General features: G+C 39.7%; 1 long non-coding RNA gene across 2 annotated transcripts in view; it reads left to right on the top strand.

The window, feature by feature from the left end:
• Positions 1 to 2,238: 2,238 nt before the first annotated feature.
• Positions 2,239 to 19,219, top strand: part of LOC141578884 (uncharacterized) — a 34,810-nt gene continuing 17,829 nt past the window's right edge. Inside the window, exons 1-2 of one of the 2 annotated variants that reach the window (XR_012509735.1) lie at positions 2,239 to 2,538; positions 8,598 to 8,797. This is a non-coding gene — a long non-coding RNA (uncharacterized LOC141578884). The remainder of the gene's footprint in view (positions 2,539 to 8,597; positions 8,798 to 19,219) is intronic. The other variant, XR_012509736.1, reaches the window with a different exon arrangement.

Raw genomic sequence — 19,219 nt, 5'->3', positions numbered from 1 at the left:
CTCTTGCTTTGCCCTGTGTAAAATCTTGCACAAAATAGGACCTAAGTAACTCTCTCTTGAATGAATGATTATATGATAGCTGGATGATGCTGGAGAGTCCTTGTGATGATGTCTTTTTCCCAGACTTTCCCCTCTTCTTAACTATGCCTTTTCTCTTCCTTTCCTCCAGCCTGGGTTTCAGCCTACCTGTGGCATTGATTTTCCCTGAGTGTGGACTCTTCCTTTAACTAGTTCACGATAATGTTTCATGCGGGCTATGAAAACTTGCTAGATGTCAAGAAATAGCAAATTCATTGCATGCTAGTATTTTTAGTCTGTGGTATTATATTATCCATTGAAATTAAATCAGGCTGACCCCCTGAGCCCTCCCCTGAGCTCTTTTCTCCTTCCTACGGGTGATACTTCTCTGGTTGCTGTCTGTGCCCTTCTCCCAGACTTGGTTTTGGAGTTGAATAAGTCACCATCAGTGGAGCTCTCTCTTTAAAGATGAAGAGAACATTTGCTCCTTCTCCCTGGTTGGGGACTGGATGAGATGAGGTAACAGATAAAGAATGGAGCCCCATCTCATTCTGACCCCCGCTCTTTCCGTTCCTTTCTCCAGGGGAAAAGAGTACAATTAAAAATATAAAGATTGTGAGCTAATGAGATAGACAAGACAACCGAACATTTGTTAAATATCCTTTCATGCCGGAAACAAATGTATTATACACACAAAAAGCACACAAATCACGGTAGTACTGCGGTTACAAAAGTGGGTCCGAGTTCGAGTCCTGCTCTGGAGTGACCAGTCCTGTGAGATGGAGAACTGGTAGGTCGGCTTAGCCTCTCCCGGACTTGTTTTCTGTCCTGCAGAGATGGGGCTCGCTAGGCGTCCCTCTCCCGTAGAGGTGCTGTGGGGTGTAAATGGCGCGCGTGGGCAGCCCGAGCACAGCTGCTCATTCCTCGTAAGGGCAGGATAGCATCGCTTTTGCGGTGACAGCTTTATGACCGTCCCGTGTAGACTCTTAGTGCTCCGAAGGGATGCCTTGTGGTTTGGAGATGGGATTCTCACTTCTGTAAATACCCAAGGATTGTGTTATTGGGCCGTGCTGATTTGAATCTATTCTTTAGAAAGTACATATTGTAGATATATTTTTCAAGCATGCATGCTTTTTTCTTTTATTATTTATAGTTCTACCCTCTCATCTCTTGGTGTGACTTTTCATGGAATCCAGGAAACAGTCCTAAGCCACCTGCCTCTTCACACTTCTCCGTGGTGGTTTTCTTCCCTGACTAGAAGAGGGTTCTGCATAGGAAATTTTCTTTGTTCCCCTTTTCTTGGAGTCACTCTGTCTCCCCAACTCTCACCTGTCCATCTGTCCATTTCTCTACCCACTGATTCTTCTGACTTGTTCCAAAAAGCATTTCAGGCAGCTTACAGAAGAACAGATAACAAATAAACAGGTGAGAAAATGGGGCCAAGTTCAGACAGTGAGGCTAGGAGGCGAGCCTGTGTGAGATTTGCAGGCGTGAGACACACGCCTCAGCCCTGTGACTTATAAGATCGACAGCAACAGTGTGCCTGAGGCTCCCAGCAGACACAGGGAAACAGGATTTGTGGGAGATACTCACTGGCTGTGAAATAAATAAGTGGCTTAGGAGATGCCCAGCCTTTCCAGCTACTAAGGCTTAGGAGAATATTTTGAGTTTCTTCCAAAATCAGAGTATTGCATCTTTTCTTTTTTCAGAGTTCTATGTATAGTTGGTTACATTCTATACCTGGAAATTTCTCCAAAACTGCTTCCCACGTGAGTCCCATGGCTCGGGAATGGGGTGGTTCTGCTCATTGACGGGTGTAGGCCAGAAACAGAAAATGACAGCCTCAAAGGAGCCTGGGATATGTCAGTTATGTTTTGTCAGTGCTGTAGATTTCAGAAAACGCTTTCACCGTTTCTCTCCATCTGAGGTGGCAGCGTGCTCTCTTAGCAGCATCAGGAGCTCAGGGCCACGTGATGGTGGGGGCTGACTGCACTGCTATCAAGACAGCTGTGCCAGTCACTGCAGGCGTGGTGATTTTACATAGTGCATTTCATGTTCTTTAATAGGTTTCAACAGGCAGTTAATTAACTGAGTTAATTAACATTTAAGAAATATGATGCTTTGTTGAAAAGACAGTTATAGGCAGAATATAAGTTGTGAACACTTTAAAAACGGTTTCATTACTGAAATTTTAGTAGGGAAGATTTAGTTTATCTTATTTACACCTCTCTTCAAAAGTAACAAAGAAACAAGACAGAAAAAGCAGAGGATGATTTCTGTTCTTCCTCTCGGCTTGCAGGTGCCCTCACCTCCAGTGGCATCCATCCAGACACCAGCACTGACACTGGCCGTGCTCAGAACTGCCTTAGCCCTGAAGACACAACTGACAAATAGAAGGGGGCTACGCCCTATGACAGCAGGTGCTCTCACTTTGTGGGTCCTTATGTAACTGCGCGGTGTTATTCAGGATCGCCCGTTCTACACTGTGTGACGCTGCTGCCGTGTCTCCTAGTTATTTCTGTAAGTACTAGTGTAATTTTTTCAATGTGTGGTACTAGACATCTAAAAATGCTTTTTTCAGATGAAAAATAATGTGTATTTAATATAATAAGTCTGAAAAAAGGGACAAAATTTCTATCCTGGTCCCACTACTCAGAGATAATAATCAACACTTTAACATCTATTTTCTGTTCTTTTCATCAGTGTGTATTACGTCTGTCATAAAAACCAGCGAGAACTCTGTGCCTGTTTACTGTGTGGAGACCTCCATTTTCCATTCGGCTTATTACACATTTTTCTACAGTATTCTCTCTCCCCTGGCATGATTTTTAATGACCAGTATAGCATTCTGTCTTGTGGAGGCATCGTCCATTTTACTTCGGACTTAAATAAACTTTTAAATTCCAAGTATATTTAACTGAAATACTGAAAAGAGAACTGTGGTGGTACCGAAAGGCCCCTACATCCCTTCCCCTTTTTTTCCTGAGAGTAAAAACTGCTGACAATGTGGTGTATATATTTCATGACCTTTATGCCTGTCATATATATATACACATACATACATGTATATGAGAAATCTATGTATATGTGTGTGTATATATGCTTTATTGAAAAATAAGGCCATACTATATGTTTTGTGCAGCTCGGTTTATTCACTGAGGTGTATATCATAGACGTCCTCCCACTCCAGACTCACCCGGTCCTTTCAGATAGAGTAGAGGGGTCTCCTGATGTGCAGTAGATTTGGTCTCTTGTGTAAGGACACCTTTGGTGGGAGAGTACTGTGGACAAGGCCTTGGACCACGCCAAAACGCCTGCCCCTTAGTGCCCACAGCTCGCCTTGATTTACCACATCATTGTCTTGATGGTGGATACTTAAATTTTCTCCATTTTCCACTGTCAGAAAGGGTGTTTGACTGGCGTCCTTCTTGTACAAACATTCCTGTGATCTTGTTTGAGTATTCCTTTAGTTAAGGTTTCTGGGAATTTAGTCCCTGGATGTGACAATTACATACATCACAGGCTCCTTTCAAGTGACTCTAGAAATTCCTTCTCCTGCGGGGAATGAAAAGATGTAGAATAACTTATGTAACCAATTCTCTATCGCTGGATATGATTTCACTTCAGCTTTTCTTCCCACCATTGTAAAAAGTGCTATGTAAATGCTCTGATGAGTACATCTTTTTGAACTGATTTTTTTTCTAAACGAAACGATTCCTAAAATGGAGTTCAGTCTGTGTGTACACACATTTTTCAGAGTTTACATATCCATTGACACGTCGTCCTCCAAAAAGATCGCTCAGTTTGTTCTCTCAAAGTTGGACACTACCTAGAATATTTTTTAAAAACATTTGCCAATATGATGAGCAAAATTGCTTTTTCATTGTTTTAGTTTGCACTTGATGACCAGTGAGGTATTGAGCATTTTTCACTCATTAGCCATCTGACTTTTAAAAGGTGAATCATCCCTTTTGTCCTTTGCACACATTTAAGTGAGGGAGCTTCTTGTTGCTTTGTGACAGCTCTTTGTATGTTATGAACATTAACCCCTTGTCTTCATTAACATGTATCACAGAGCTTTTTCTTTTCATTTCTTGCCTTCCATTTTGTTCAGTAGGTTTATTTTTGTTGTGGCCGAAAATAATCTTAAGACAGTAAATGTCTTCTTTTTGGGTTTTATCCTTGATAGTATTCTTAGAAACACTTTCTTATAATGGTATATATCTCCTCTGTAGGATTTTTTATCTCTATGATGGACATGATAATACTACTTGTTATAGTGAGGAGAAGTTGAATTACTATGAGCAAAGAGTTGTATTTGCTGTTATTAGTACTTTCTAATATTTACATCACTATCTGTAATTTTTCTTGTGGTCATTATGACTGGAATAGAATTTGTTTTTTCCAGGTGATTCTCTGATTGTCCCAAGACAATTATTGAATTCATACTTTGCTCTTTGATTTGAAATCCCACCTGTACAAAATATTTATGTACACTAGAGTCTCTTTTTGAGCTCATGGTTTATTTCTGTCAGTCTTACTTTCTTACTCCAGTGCTATATCTTACATATTGTAAAAATTTATTTAATATATGACAGTGTGATTTTTTATTCTTTTTTCCATCCCCAATTTTCTTGTCTAGTATTATGACTTTATTATTCCTGAAGAGTTCCAAAATATTTTGCTCAAGTTAAAAAAAAACAGATAAGAGCTGTCATGGGATTTTTAAGTAAGTTTTGAATTATCTTTAGGAGAACGTTCATCTTTACAAAACTGCTTTCCTCCATACAATATGTTGATGTCTCTGCATTCACACTTCTTACTTTACCCCTCAGTACAGTCCTGTGTTTCTCCATGTACAACATGGGCATTGTTTTTGAGTTTATTCCAGATTATTGTTGATGTTTTTGTTAATTTTGTAAGTGAGAATTTTTGCTATTATATTTTTTAACTGTTAAAACTGACACCTAGGAAGGCAGATTCAATTTGTAAATACTCACTTTGTAAATTGTCATTTAAAATTGTAAGTATTAAGTACTTGTTACAGAATACTTTCTTTTCTGTTTTTAAAAATTTGTTTCCAAGATTCTCAAAATGGTCATAGCTAAGTAGTATAGGTGGGGAGACAGATGGAGACAGGTAGTGTGGCTCATGTACAAACTGTGAGCACTTTCATGGCTGCCTTTATGCTGGAAAAGCCACTGAAGAGCCCAGGTAAGACCAGGGGTGGCTTTGTACGCACTTGAAAGCCAGCTTTCCTGTCTGTATGGAGAAGCCTGGTGAGTGAGGCAGGTATATGATCAAGGTCGAATGGAGGTTATTGGCTGCACAGAGCACTGTGTCTGTGAGAACAGGAGACCATCGCCATGGGAAATGCTTGGTGCCAGGAACAATGCAGGGAGCTGGGAAGCCTGTCTGTTAAGGATTTTCCAGCCCTGGGAGTGGGAAGATCAGACTCTCCATTCAGATCTGAGTTTGAATTCATCCTCTTTAGTTTACTGGTCCTCTGACTTTTCTCAAGTTATACATCCTCTTTGAACTCCTGTTTTCTTGTCTCTCAAAACAGGAGAATTACGGCCTGCTGGTAGAGTGTTTGATCAGGGTAAATAATTTGTGTCTATAAGATGCCATGTACAGTCACAATCTCAGTGAGAAATGGGCTGTCGCCTCTTCTTCTGCAACTCAGTGCTTGACGAGACATGGGGGAAAGTCAGTCCCTAATTTGTGTGTGATGCAAGTAGGAACAAAATTAAAGTCTTGCCTTTCCCTAGTAGTATTCTTACTCCTTTGCTTCATTTACTTCTTTCCTCCTTTCCTTTCCCCTTTCCCCTCCTCCATCAAAAGATCCTGGGACTCTCTCAGAACACTAGATTCAAGTTACTTTAAAGGTTGGCTCATCCTCATGAAATGACAGTAACATAAAAAAAAATCTGTACACATCCCAGAATGCATTGTATTTGATTTACACACACACACACGTGCACACAAACACACACACAATCAGGCTACCTCCCACTTGCAGAGGGAGAAGGAACACTTTTTCTGAGTTTTCATTCACTGAGCGTGAGAACAAATTCTCTTACGCAGACTTTCACCAGCCTTCGTGCATGTTGTTTTTAATTGGATTTCTGCTTTTTGGCCATAGATATAGTATCCTAATAGAAGAGAGAAAGTGAAGACATAGACATTCTGCTGAGATATTGGTGTCATCATATTTGAGTTGGAAATGGCTTAAGACAGCATAGAGTCATAAATTTTTATGGGTGAGAATCCATGATGGTGTAACTTGGACAAGAACCTGGGTCTTCTGCCATCTTGTCCATGTGGGTGAAGAGGCAACTGGGTGGGGGATGGCAGGGATCTTTCTTGCTTGAGTTCCATGGTCTTGCTAGTTTTCATTGCTCAGCTGCCTTTAGTTTATGTCCATGAGGCCTCTCATGGGAAGGTCACTCTTTCCTGATAGATTGTTTCTTATCAGCAAAAAGCTCTGGACCCACTCATATTTCCCAGACTTTTCTGCTGACCTGCTGACACTTTATATAAATGAGACCTAAGAAACTACTGAATATAAAATCCTTATTGTTATCGTTTGCCCTCGAGTTCCATAGGAATGGGGTGCTGTCTCAGGCTGTCTAAAGCTAGATCTGAACAAAGATAGGGTGATAGGCTGTGCTGCTGGACCTCCACAGTCGAAGGGGATTTCCACCTTAGTTTTTAGAATCAGGCAGATGAGTTCAAATATTGCCTTTACCAGTAATTATCTTTGTGACTTGGGGGAGAAACTGTACTTTTTTGTGTCCAATTTTCTTTGTAAATAAGTTCAGTATTTATTTTAAGGTTTCTGTTTTAGAATTGAAAGAGCTAATTCCCTCATTTATACCTAAAATAGTGATCGCGTGGTTCTATGCTGGTGCCTTGGAGGTTGATTACTCTGGGAGTCGGCAGTGAGAATGGGGGTGGTGGACCCCTGGATAATAGAGCTTATATTCCAGAATATGCTTGTAAAAGACTGGATGTGCAGTGGATTTTTAGTAAATATCCACTCCTTTCCTACTCTGCTTTGATTGTGTATATATCTTTATACTAATATATGAACAATTTTTATTGCAATTTAAATATCTTTGTAGTATTTACAATATGTAGCTATAAAAAATAGGTGAAATAAAATGATTTGACTTTTATTTTCTTTTCAATAAGCAAAACAAAATAAAATAGAAAAGAACAAAGTTTTGAAGGAGAAGAAATAATTTTATTTCCATGGAATCAATTCCGTATAATAGGTTTTTTGGTCGTGTTGTTAAACAGCATATAAAATTGATTGGTTGTGACATACTGGAAATGAGGAAACAGTGGAGACATACTACCTCTAATGCAGTCATTTATTTACCAAGTCCAAACTCGTTCTGCTTGCTGCATGACAGGCCAATAAATCGGGAGATGAGCTTTTGGAGTAAGGAATAGTGACTTTATTTGAAAAGCTGGCAGACTCAGAAGATGGCATACTGATATCCAGGAGAACTCTCTTCCCCAATTCAGAATTCAGTCTCCTTTTATACTAAAAAGTGGTGGGGGTGTGGTTGGTTGTTGCAAACTTCTTGCTGTACGAATTGATTTCCTTGGAATCCTTTGTTCTTGCAGCTGTCCATGTGGGTCAAATCATGGCACCCCTGTAAAACCTCAAAAAAACAAAATTTATTCTTTATTTTGCAACTTGCCATCTCTACGTAAGTGTAGAAGAGCTAACATCCTTAAAGATCAGAGCCCGCAGAATAGGCCCTCCTGGATATTTCAGGCTAAAGGCAACTTTCTTTTACAAAAGGTGCAGAGATAACAAGTCTTAGCCTAGAAAACAGGGTACAGGTTTAAAGACAAACGAACACATCTAACATGGAGTCAAATTTGTTCTTTTCTATTACAATTTCTTTTTCCACCTCATAGATAATTTTAGTAAGAAACATGAGCAATTTTTTTACTTTTGCTTCTTAATAACGGATAAGTGGCCCAACTAAAGTTTTGTGAACAGGGATGTTGTGCGGGCATAGGGGTCACAGCAAATTCTTGTTGGGGGTGGTCGACCCTGCAACATGTCTGATGCCCTGTGAGTGTTGGTGAGAGTCCCCCTAACCAGGGGCTCTCTTCAGGAACCACCATGTGGGCATTGACCTCTGGAGACTTCTTTTTCAGCTGTAGGAAATTTTTTTAGATGCTGTGATGAAAAAATCACTCCAGCTGGGGATAATCAGGGAATAAAGGAAGGGGAAAAGGGCTTGGAGTAGTGTAGAAGAGAAGGACAGAAGATCAGGGAGCCTGGGGGCTTGGGGGCGGGGCCTCGGGAGAGAGAGTAGCAGAGGTGGGGAGGGACCCGGCTCCAGAACCTGCTCCTGCACCTTTCCCTGCACCCAAGCCTCACAGCTTTTAATTGGGCCCAAGACTCTTTCCTGTCTGGATGTCACCCTGGGCAGAACATTGAGAATCGAAGGTAAGGGGTGGGCAGCACTCACCTAGGGGGTCACTGAGGACTTTGGTCAAGTCCACAGTGCCTTTTCTAGTCATGTGTCTTCACCTGTTCTTTATCTCAGGATCTGAGAAGCAGGAGCAAGGAACTCAGGGAGAGATCCAGGAAGACATCTGACTCTGTTAAGAGACGACAGTCACAGCGACACGGGGAGCGAGGACACTTGCAGCAAAGCAAAATGACTTCACAACTATTGCATCAGAGCTGCAGGTGTGAGAGAGCCTAAGCCTGTCTCAGAGTGCAGGGGACAAGAGGAAAGGAATGGTAAAATTAACACTGACAATTGAAATTTTGTTAAATAGCCTGCTAATATTAATTGTATCAAATGAATATATGCAGGTGTATTTCTATGATCATTTATAGTTACACACAACCCCACCAGCCCCTCTTTCTCCCATCGGGGATGGGCTTTCTCAAGCACAGTGCCCCTCCTGGTTGAGTGGGCCACGCTGCGGGTCCTCGCCTGGGGCCAGGCTGCTGCAGGACACTGAGTCCCCTAGGCACGGCCTGGGAGAAATGACAGGAACATCTCTGCTCATAACTGAGAGCCTCCGTTTCCCCCTGCAGTGTAAGAATGCCGCTGACTCAGTTAGAAGCATGCATCCAACCCGTCCTTCCGTGTCATCACCATCTAGAATCGGTGCCTGAATCTTCTGAATTTCTCCAGAATGTGGTTTAAAATCACCTTCGACAATTGAGTGTGTGTCCTCTTACAAGTGGAGGAATTGCTGCCGTTTCCCTGGAACTTACTCACCACTAGTCCATCTGATTTTTCTGTGCTAGGATTCAGTATGGCATGCTAAAAATTCTGCAGTCAGATCTTGAAACACTGATGAAGAGGATTATTTATTTTATTTCTTTATATGATAGTGTTTTACTTTCAAAATTCAGAGTTTTCGGTTCTTTCAAAAAATTTTTGGGGGGTTGGAGAAACAACTTTGCTCTTACCATCTCTGTGACCTGTTGCTTTGTGCCCCTCACCTGTCTTCTGTCACTTGTGAGGTGGTTCCATTTGTGACCCTGTCAGGGTTGTTCATGTTATAAAACATATAGTCTGTTAAAGTACAGTCCCTTTTACTCCGAAGACATTCCACAAATACTCCTTAAATCTGGGTGTGGTTTTAAGAAGACAGAATCATTAGAACATGTACTTGCAGGTTGCTAGTGCAAAATCCCCAAATCAATAGTCTAGCTCAACATCTAAAATCTTTCTAATCTATCTTGGGTTTGTATGGATAAGTGAAGCAGTTTGCTAAGAACTCAAGACCAGGGTTAGAATACAGGCTGGTGTAGTTCAGCAGGTCCTCCCAAGCTGATGCTCTGCCAGAGGGAGGGGCCGAGGGGAGAGGGCGTGTCCTGCCCTCCCTGAGCTGACAATTTGATGGCAAAGATCTTTACCAGGTGAAGAACTGGGAGTTTCTTCTAAGAAGAGTGGGTTTGAAATGAGTCCTAAAACCGCGGGAGTGACACAATCCCTTTTGTCTCAAGTACGTGAGAGCGGCTGTGGGGACACTTGGGAGACTCGTGAGTCCAGGTGTGCAGTGTTGGTGGCTTCCACTTGAGCGGTGGGACGGTCAGTGGGTAAAAGCGAACAGATTGAAGGCATGTTTAGATGGTAAAAATGAAAGAATGAATGCTGTCTGTGAAGGAAGGATGGAGGAAGGCCCAGGTTTCTGGGTGGATTAATGAGGTAAGTGATGGTCCTGCTGTGCTCTGAGAAGGGAAAGCTGCAGAGGGAGCTCTGGGGGAAAACTGATGAGTTCAGCTGTGGGTGAAGTGAAAGGCTGTTAGATGTGTGGACTGGGAGATCTGGTGAGAGCAGGTACTGAGTAGGAGGAGGGGAGAGAGACCTTCAAATCATTTTGTCTTGTGAACATACAAATAAGTATGAGTAATGACACACAACACCTTTATATTCTGGATTAAAACCCAGTAACATTTTTCTATATTGACTGCAGAGATTCTTAATTATTTTTTAATAGAAATTAAAAAAATAGAAACAAAATAGTGAAGTTAATGAACATCTTAGAATTGATGTGTATCCTTGTATGTATTTTGATACCTCATCTGTTTATAACCATAATCTACAAAAAGTTAGCTTGTTTAGCATAAGAGTTAAACAGAGGGACGTGAAACACACTGTTGGGGGTTGAGGCTGATCACCTTGGGCAAACTATGTCGCCTCTCTGTCCCTTAGTTGCTTCTTCTGTGACTGCCTCCAGGCCCCTCATCACAGCTCATTTCCTAGACTAGATGTTGGGAGGGAGGCTGCTGAAGTGACTAAGAAGTGGTAACTGCTTGGGATACTGAAGAGAGAGACAAAAACAGATTAAAGCCGAGAAACAGAGTACAAATACCCTCAAAAAAGGAAAAAAAAATCACACAGTGTTTTGAGCCACTTAGCGTAAGGGAAACAAAATCACGTGGACCCAATTTTCTTGAGCATATGAGTATAGTGGGTGGAAGAGTGTCATCAGAAAAGTGTTGAGAAAAGGCCTTTTGGTTTCCCTTGACGTTTGCAGTAAGGATGGGAGCTGAAGCGAAAACCCACTGTTCACTGTGGAAGGTGCTCTTTTTTGCAAAACTGACCAAAGGTTGGAGACAAGTCATCAGCGGTGATGGCAAATGAAGAGACTTCTGGATTGGGTGGGGCACTTGCTGTGACTTCCAGGTGGCCTGCTGGCTGGGGGCTGTGAGGTGGGCAGTAGGTTTGCAGGGTGACCCGGGCATAATTCCTGGCTCTGAGGCTGCTGGTCTGACTAGCAGACCTGAGCACCTGCAGACCTAATGGGGCAGCTCGGGATGTGGCCTGGGACACCTGCCATTCTGAGGGCAAGAAGAGGGCTCCCATGAGGGGGTGTCCCTGCGGAGAGTGGAAAAGTCCTCCTGCAGGGGAAGAAGTGCCTCTGAGCATGGGGAAGGATGCACAGGCAAGACCAGCCTGAGCATGGAGGTTTTGGGAAGCCGGAAGTCATAGAGTGGCCCAAGCAGCCTTGTTCCTGCGAGATTGGAAGGAAAAGATGCTGAAAAGGCAGGCTAGGGTCAGACCGTGTTGTGGGTTATGAGTGACAGTGAAGGACTGGTCAGGCAGGCACGAGAGAACCCTGTGGGCGTCCCAGCTGGGGCATCACGCCAGAGGGAGGAGCAGAGGTATGGACTTTGCCACTTATTAGCTGTGTGACTTTGAGCAATATCACCCCACCCCTCTCTATATATATCTTCATCTGTAAAGTGACACAGCTCGTGTCATCAGAAGGCTTAGTTTAGCTCTGATCCTTTTGTCCAGTCCTGTCAGTGCTGCCCTGCAAGGTTCTGCAGCAGCTGCTCTTACCCTGAGAAGGGAGGGCGTAGAGGGACATTGTAGTGCCCGAGGGCAGGAAGGGGTTGATTTAAAAGCAGACATGTAGCCGCCTGCAGCTGCAGGCCTGCAGGCAGTTTGGTTGATGGTCCTGGAGAGGACTTTGGAGGCCATAGCATCATCTTAAAACTTGTTTTCCCTTGGGGACCGGATTTGCCTTTGCAGATTAATGTTGAAGATTTGGGCTTCTGGCAAAGCTGTTTTCAGAGATGAGTATATACATAACATATAGTATAAAATAAAATGCTTTTATTTAATCTGTGGGACTTTGTAGCTGTTTGGAGCAGTTCTGTTGGCCTGGTCTCCACGGAGGACACTAGGGGTCAGCAGAGCGTGCGGGAGGGCAGGCCGACCGCTGTGCTTCTGCGGGGGTTTCTCCCCAGCATGGAGCTCTGTTAAGTTGAATCTTCTCTGAGTTTGGTTGCCAAGCGTGCAGACAGCAAATTAATGAGTTCTGGTGGGATTGTATAATGACAGGAAGAAAGAGGAAACCGTAGTTTTTCGGGACTAGAACATGCTTTTGGTTCCTGATTCAGTGTGTTCCATTACAGAATTGATGAGTTGTGTCTATTCTGGGACTTCATTGAAATAATCGTTCAGCCTAAAATTTAAGAGTTATGTTTTATTTGGCGGGAGGGCTCGAGTCTGGATGACAGCCTCTCAGATCTCTGAGGGACTGCTCCCAAGAGTTAGGGGAGGAGCTTGGATAAATAGGAGCTTTACAACAAAGACCAGGTACTTGGAACTATAAAAGATTGCTTGTTATCTAAAGAAAGCCAGATATCTCAAGTTCAAGTATTTAGTGCTTTTCTATGTATGGGATGAAGCAAATATATGGGTTATTGATTTCATTCCTTTGGCAAGCACCTAGCTATCTAGGGACAGTATCCTGTCCTTTCTTATTCTGAGTCTGCTCCGAGGGCACCACTGTGAGTGGCTGAAAGGCTGGGTTTCAGGCATATACTCTCTGGGGTGTGGCAGCAGCTGCTGAGGGCTTGGTCTCAGCATTCTTTGTTTACTGACATGGTTGCAGTATTTTCACTCACATTGTAGTATTTTCATTCACAGTGCTCCCCCTTGGTCCTAAATTCGACCTATATTTTGAGAGACATTTCATGACCAATTTTGTCCCACGGTGCTAGGATGGCTCATTCCTATTTCAGGTGAAGAATTTTCTGAGCTGCCATTCAAGGTGTTAGGTTTTTTTTCAGGGCCTGTTGATACTAAAAGTTTTCTGGATCGCCTGTCTTACTAGTCTATTATGATCCAGGAAATGTTTGCCCTTCGTTGCTCATTACCATACCTAGAATCACACTATTACATTTATTTTATGCAGGGTTAAAAATTTTATCTATTTCTTCAGGATGTTTAGCCATCATCAATCTTGTAGGCCTAGTTACACGTTGGGAAATGTAACAGAAAACAATTTAATAAAATAGAGATCATATAACTAATATAGCTAGTAACGTTTTAAAGTCACGAGTAAGAATTTAATAGTAGAGAAGTTGTATATTTGGGTTAAAATTTTGCTTGTATTTCTGATTGAGTTTGAGTGATCTTATGAGAAAGTTCATATTTATGGTCAGGATCCGAGCAGGTATTAATTGGCCAGGTGAGTTCTCCCACGTTGTAAGATCAACAGTGGCCTAAACAGAACTATAAATTATTTTTAGAATAACGTTTCTGAGGGCTATCTAGTTAGAGCCTTGGAGTAGGGAAACCCACCAAGGTAACACAGAAGTACTAGACATAGGTAATTTACCATAAACTTAACAATTGGAGTAGTTCATAATCAAAGGTAGGAGAAATTGTCAAAGTAATTGGTATACAAGCCTGGTCCGTTGTCTTGGGTCAGCTGTCGAGCTCAGATGTCGTCTTCTTCTCATCCTGGCCTGGTAGCTTTTTCACCATTTTGGCATTGTTTTCAGGTGAGCAAGTGCTCTATAGGCCAGTGCACTGAAGGGGCTGTTTCTGATAGGAAATGAATCCGAAATTCCGTTTCCTTCAGCTTTTGTGTGTATGGTCTAGTTAAGAGTACTTGATAAAAGGTCTTTCCATTCAGGTTGGAGACAGTTCTTTAAGTCATGCATGTTCCAGTATGTATAATCCCCTCGCTTAGGTCATGGAGCATTGGAAATTTACACAAGGATAGATTACTGAGCTTCGGAAACAAACCTAGAGTATCCTTTTCATAATTAAATTAAACTGTACAGCAATATGACATAAAAGCAAGGAATGATCTGGGAAGTGTCTTAGTAAATATAGACCTCAATTAACAAAACTAGAACTTAATATCCAGTAAAATATAATATTTTTTCTCTCTAAAATTACCCTCATTTTTCTCAGATAAAGCCAAATCAAGATTAATTTCTTTACAAGTCGTCTGATTATTTGATCATATAGGCTTTTTTAAATTGGCTGTGTTGGAACTTTTAATAAGGAGTCTCAGGGTAGAATGTTAATAAGATTTGCTAAGGCCTGGAAAGCCATGTCAATGGCTTGTCATTGATTTCTGCCTTACAGATTTAGGTAAATTTTTTTCTCTTTAAAATTCTTAAAATACCTTTAGATTCTTATATCTGTTAGGAGATGATCTTCCTCATTTGTCTGATTGAGCCATTGGGGACCTAAGAGTTTTTAGTCTCTTGAAGGATCAGATAGGGAGAAAAGATAACTGTATCAAGTCTGCTTACATAGGTATAATTTATCAAATTTCTGTGATTTATAACTAGCTTAAAAGGAAGAGTTTATGTCTGGGAAACAGGTTAAAAGCCAGTAGTAGTACAAACAACATCAAAAATTATAACCATATTCATCAGTTTACTTAGTCCCACATAAATAATTCTTTTAATCAGAGTTTTCATTAGATATTTAAAATTTCTTACCCAGTTTAGTTCAGTGCTATAGTTTGACATTTATTAGAAATCAGTAAATCTCCTTGAAGAGAAAGCATTTTCAAAATCATTAGATGAAAACAATTAAAAGTCTATAAAAGACAAAGATTTAAAAGCATGCTTAAACACCGTTATAGTATAATCGATAAAGAAACCTGGTCACTATACCGAGAATTATCACTGGTAACATTTCAGATATACCAGAATTTTAGGGAGACCATATAATTACTAGAATATCTATATTAATAATATTTTCTCATACAATATAACCTTAGAAGATTTATTATTCATTTGACAATATCATGTTATTTAACATGCCAATTGAAACTTACTGTTTTAAAATCTCTCTTTGGGATGTTTCAGGGGCCATCTGTAACTTCCCAAACTTAACTGGAGATTAAAAGAACTTTAATTAGAAATTGATATCTGGGGATCTTTTTAAAAGATTTCAGAACACTTGGTCAGATAAACATATAGGTCACTGTAAAGCAGTACTTATTCATTAACAAGAAAATACGTCAAACGTAAAGGCAGAACAGATCAGTTAAGTGGTATAAGAAGGTTTACAATCTGTTGCTGAAGGTGGATTAACATTTCAAAAAACATGTTTCCTCTTAACAGCGAGAAAACCAAATCTAGTCTTGTACCAACTTACTTCTAAGATTCATTTACTTTGCCCAAGTTGATTCTAAATTTAGCCAATTCCGACAACGTACGAAACTCTTTCCTTAGGGTACCTCTTCCACAAGCCTTCCACAGCTTTCTATTCTCATATTAGTGTGTCCCTTATTTTCTCTTCCATTCAGAAATAACCAGCTTCAGGACAAAGTCACTATTTTTCATTAACAAAATATAATTCCATTCTTATATCTTCCTTTACACATTTATCTTACTTTCCTAGGATACTGAGATCATTCCCTTAAAAATAGAGTCTATTTCAGGGTGGCACCAACCATTTATTAATATATCTAAACACCTTTAGTTTCTCTGTAAGAGTAAGTTAAATGTTAAGTAATTCATATTTCAATCTTATTTTATCTGAAAATGGCATAGCTATTAAATAAAATCCTATCATTTAACTTAATTTAGCACAACTCTAGAATTTAAAGATACCAAACATTTAGAGATTATGTTAAGCATACATTTTAAAAATATATTTTAAAAATTTACCCAAAGCTCTCATCTCATTTGCATTTAATTTACTTAAAATTTTACCACACCACATTACTGTTATTTTTTTCTTGACAAATCTTCACCAGATATAACAGAATCTTATTTGACTTTCATTAAACCTAGGTACAGTAAAGGTATTATACTTAATATTGATGACTTTAAAGATGTCTATATTAATTAGAACATACTTAAACTAAACAATATCAAATATTATCTTAATATTGAATTTTTCCAGTTCACGTGATGCTGAAAGTCAATTTGTTCAGTTTTTATTTTAAAAATACTTAATTTGTAAGCTCTTATTTTTTACGTCAATTAAGCAGAGCTCTTTGACTTTGATTTTTTTTTTTAGCTGTATAAATATCTCACATCTGTAATGTGTACGCAGGTTTATAAACAGACAAAAGCTAGAGATCTCATAGCTTCACTTTAAAAGTTACTTATAAGATAGGTATAATAATAGTTCTAGTAAGATGAATTTGCTTGCTCAAATCACTAAGGCTTACTATTTATGAAACAGATATTTAAGATTTCTTGACAAAGTCTGGAGGACCCGTCAGAGTTCTGAGTTCTAAAATGCCAAAAATTTCTTGGCCCTAAGTTTTATCTCATTGAGCTAATTAGGCTCAGTCCTAGGTCACTGTTTCTGTATTTACATTTCTGGTCTGCAAGACAAAGACACACGCTTCCAGTTCCCCAGAGAACTGCTCTGTCACCCAGACCCAATTGTATCTCCTTATTTGGCATTTTTTTTATCAATCAGGAGAGCTGTAAACAAAGAATTCAATGTTTTAAAACTTTAAGGTTTACTTTATCATGTCTTCCAAAGCTTGCATAAGGTATTTAGTGATGTCTCTTTTCCTTGAGTTATAAGTTAAACCCAGGGTAAACCTCTTATTATATTTTTTTTATTAGCCACTGTATATTAGTTTTTAGTTCTACGTTATATTGGATGGCTCATGTAACTCTATTGGTTTCCTTTACTTTGTTCAATTAATATTTTCTGAGGGACAGATATGTGCCCAGCCTTATAATACCAAGAAGGGGAAGCGTTTTTCCATTGAAACAGATCTATCCCACAACATAATTAAGCAAAGGTTAATATAAAGACCATTTAAATATACCAATTTTATAAACTTTTATCTCAAATTTTTTAAATCTTATACCTTTAATTTTTATATTTATTAGGTTTAATCAATAATTTTTATTTCTAGAAGGATTGCCAGAAACTTTTTTGTTGTTGTTTGTCATTGTATCTAATTTTATAGAAAAGTCTCTAGGATGCCCAAGTTTCAGCCAAAGTGCTTAGGTCCTACTCAATTTTTAATTTGATTAATTGGTCTGTTGTCCCAATCATTAATCAAGTATATCAGTCTATATATACATATATTTTAAACTGTGGCAAATAAAATGGAATTGTTTGAACTTTAATGTTGGGGGAAAGTAGGTGATCTCTTTGGCCCTTTTTTTTAACTTTATTAGTGTAGTATCAAAACCTTGTATCTATTCCAAAAATGTCCATTTTATTTATCTCATTCAAAATAACCATATAAAAATATTTATCCATTTGGGATAAGCCCTTATCTTTTTTTTTCCGAAATTTTTACAATCCTTTTTCCAGTTATTCAATTTAATTACCAATAATTATTCTAAGTTTTTATTAACATCTCTAGAACCATTTATTGGAAAGGAAAAACACAAATGTAGCTTTTCAAAACAGTTTTTTTTTTTAACTAAGTTCTTAGGTTAACAATTAGATATATTTTTCTATCTTTAAACTTGATTTTAATAGGTACCAATTAAACAGCTGTTTATAATGAGATCTCTTTCAACTTTCACAAATTTAAAAGTTTTTCCAAATTAAAGGATCCATCATATGGCCATCAATTTATATATATATATATATAGTGATTTTAAATGAATAAGATGAAGAGGCTTTTCCACATGAGAGTGGGGGTGTTGCCTAAATAAAATTCAAAGCTTTACTCTCCAAAAGCTAAAGGCCTTTGTGGTCCAGGCTGATGCAACAAAGTTTAAAATGGCAAAATATCTGAAAATTGGTACAAACAAAGAATTGCTTAGAATCCAATTTATTTACGTGGCCACCATATGTACGCAATACTTGTACCTTTTGTATGGCAGAGTCCAAGGTTTCCTTTAAAAAGAAAGTAAACATACATATACATACATAAACACACTTAAAAGACCCAGAGAAAGATAAAACGTTTACATTTCAAGGACACAGGAAGAGAAATCCAAGTTCCCCCTAAAGTGGATTTTGTTTTTATAAGTTCAGAATTCCAAAAAATGTTTCTATCAGGCCTGATTATTTACTTTCAGATTGAGATTTTCTTTTCTAATTCCCAATTAATGTTGTAAGTTTTGTATGTACATAAACCTGGCTGGGGTATTAATTGGAGGCTGGCAACCTGTCATTTCTTTTTCTTTTCTTTTCTTTTTTTTTATTTTTTTTGAAAGTTCTATTCCCCATTGTAAGGTCGGGTTCTCAGAATAAATTTGCTGGTAAGATTTCCCGCAGGGACAACTCTATGGCCTGAAGTCTTTGTCTCTACCACTCCTGCAAGATTCTCTGTCACCGGAGAAAGATGTTACCAGCCAGGAGGATGGTCCCATTTATGGAGTTGAACGGTTCCTCATAAGAGTTTTACTTTTATCCTGAAAAATTCAATGGATGTAACCAAATTGAGGAAAACATTAGACCAGCCTCTTACCTAACCACTCAGTCCTGAACCCAGTGTTTTCAACTTGGACCCACTCAGGACGTCTCCACTGGGTGAGTATTTTCCTAATAGGTTTCCACCAGCCCACTTCTGACGTCTCTTCAATGTGAGTATTTCCCGTTACCTTTCAACGAGGTCCCACCCAGTATGTCTCCACTGGGTGGGTAATTCCCCCCAGTCTCCTCCAACTGGAGGGCCAGGTACCTGGAAACACCGCCAAATAAAACTCAGGATTATCAACCAATATATGAGATCCGAGAACCAGGAGAGACTCACCCAAATTCATCTGGACTCCCCGAGGAGGCGGATGGTCACAAAGGGCCACTGCTGGTACAAAGGCCCCAGTTACTCGGAGAGTTCAGGTGGAGAAAGTCTGCTCTGGGTCCCTTCATGGTGTCCAAAACAGTTGACTGAAATACATGTGCCACCTAAAATTTAAGAGTTATGTTTTATTTGCGGGAGGACTCGAGCCGGGATGACAGCCTCTCAGATCTCTCTGAGGGACTGCTCCCAAGAGGTT

The sequence above is a fragment of the Camelus bactrianus genome, chromosome 1, assembly GCF_048773025.1.
Source record: "Camelus bactrianus isolate YW-2024 breed Bactrian camel chromosome 1, ASM4877302v1, whole genome shotgun sequence".
Lineage (NCBI taxonomy): Eukaryota > Metazoa > Chordata > Mammalia > Artiodactyla > Camelidae > Camelus > Camelus bactrianus.
The sequence above is the reverse complement of the archived record's forward strand: the minus strand, read 5'-3'. Positions and strand labels throughout refer to the sequence as shown.